Below are 2,500 nucleotides of genomic sequence, written 5' to 3' on the forward strand. Positions count from 1 at the left end.
GATTAGGATGTGGATGAGGATGAGGATAAGGATGAGGATGAGGATAAGGATGAGGATGAGGATAAGGATGAGGATGAGGATTAGGGTTAGGATTATGATAAGGATTAGGACTAGGATTAGGAATAGGATTAGGATTAAGATTAGGATTAGGATTATTATTAGGGTTACGGTTAGGATTAAGATTAGGATGAGGATGGGGATGGGGATGAAGATGAGGATAAGGATGAGGAGGATGTGGATTAGCATTAGGATTAGGAATAGGATTAGGATTAGGATTATGAATAGGATTAGGATTTGGATTAGGATTATGATTACGATTAGGAAAAGGAATAGGAATAGGATTAGGAATAGGATTATGATTAGGATTAGGAAAAGGATTAGGATTAGGATTAGGATTAGGATTAGGATTAGGATTAGGAATAAGATTATGATTAGGATTAGAATTAGGATTATGATGAGGATGAGGATGAGGATGAGGATGAGGATAAGGATGAGGATTAGGATTAGGGTTAGGGTTAAGATTAAGATTAGGATGAGGATGGGGATGGGGATGGGGATGAGGATGAGGATGAGGATAACGATGAGGAGGATGTGCATTAGGATTAGGATTAGGAATAGGATTAATATTAGGATTAGGATGAGGATGAGGATGAGGATGAGGATGAGGACGAGGATGAGGATGAGGACGAGGATGAGGACTAGGATTACGATGAGGATTAGGATGAGGATTAGGATGAGGATTATGATCAAGATCAGGATTAGGATTACGATTAGGATTATGATTAGGATTAGGATTAGGATTTGGATTAGGATTAGGATTAGGATTAGAGTTATGGATAGGATTAGGATTAGGATTAGGAATAGGATTAGGATTAAGATTAGGGTTAGGATTAGGATTAGGATTAGGATTAGGATTTGGATTAGGATTAGGTTTAGTGTTAGGATTAGGATTAGGGTTAGGGTTATGATTAAGATTAGGATGAGGATGGGGGTAGGGATGGGGATGAGGATTAGGATGAGGATGAGGAGGATGTGGATTAGGATTAGGATTAGGAAAAGGAATATAAATAGAATTAGGAATAGGATTATGATTAGGATTAGGATTAGGAATAGGATTAGGGTTAGGGTTAGGGTTAGGATTAATATTAGGATGAGGATGGGGATGGGGATGGGGATGAGGATGAGGATGAGGATAAGGATGAGGAAGATGTGGATTATGAATAGGATTAGGATTAGGATTAGGATTAGGGTTAGGGATAGGATTAGGATTAGGATTAGGATTAAGATTAGAGTTAAGATTAGGATTAGGATTAGGATTAGGATTAGGATTAGGAGTAGGAATATGATTACGATTAGGATTAGGATTAGGATTACGATTAGGATTAAGTTTAGGATTAGGATTAGGATTAGGATTAGGATTAGGCTTAGGAAAAGGATTAGGATTAGGATTGGGATTAGGATTTGGAATAGAATTAGGAATAAGATTATGATTAGGATTAGCATTAGGATTAGGAGGAGGATGAGGATAAGGATGAGGATTAGGATTAGGGTTAGGGATAGGATAAAGATTAGCATGAGGACCGGGATAGGGATGGGGATGAGGATGAGGATGAGGAGGATGTGGATTAGGATTAGGATTAGGAATAGGATTAAGATTAGGATTAGGATGAGGATGAGGATGAGGATGAGGATGAGGATGAGGACGAGGACGAGGATGAGGATGAGGACGAGGATGAGGATGAGGACGAGGACTAGGATTACGATGAGGATTAGGATTAGGATTAGGATGAGGATGATGATCAAGATCAGGATTAGGATTACGATTAGGATTATGATTAGGATTAGGATTAGCATTTGGATTAGGATTAGGATTAGGATTAGAGTTAGGGATAGGATTAGGATTAGGATTAGGATTAGGATTAGGATTAAGATTAGGGTTAGGATTAGGATTTGGATTAGGATTAGGATTAGGGTTAGGATTAGGATTAGGGTTAGGGTTATGATTAAGATTAGGATGAGGATGGGGATAGGAATGGGGATGAGGATTAGGATGAGGATGAGGAGGATGTGGATTAGGATTAGGATTAGGATTAGGATTAGGATTAGGAATAGGATGAGGATTAGGATTAGAATGAGGATGAGGATTAGGATTAGGTTGAGGATTAGGATTAGATATTAGGATGAGGATGGGGATGGGGATGGGGATGAGGAAGAGGATGAGGATAAGGATGAGGAAGATGTGGATTATGAATAGGATTAGGATTAGGATTAGGATTAGTATTAGGATGACGATGACGATGAGGATGAGGATAAGGATGGGGATGGGGATGGGGATGGGGACGAGGATGAGGATGAGGACAAGGATGAGGAGGATGTGGATTATGAATAGGATTAGGATTAGGATTAGGTTTAGGATTAGGATTAGGATTAGGATTAGGATTAGGATTAGGATTAGGATTAAGAGTAGGATTACGATTAGGATTAGGATTAATATTAGGAT

Source organism: Lupinus angustifolius, unplaced genomic scaffold (genome assembly GCF_001865875.1).
Source record: "Lupinus angustifolius cultivar Tanjil unplaced genomic scaffold, LupAngTanjil_v1.0 Scaffold_495, whole genome shotgun sequence".
Classification (NCBI taxonomy): domain Eukaryota; kingdom Viridiplantae; phylum Streptophyta; class Magnoliopsida; order Fabales; family Fabaceae; genus Lupinus; species Lupinus angustifolius.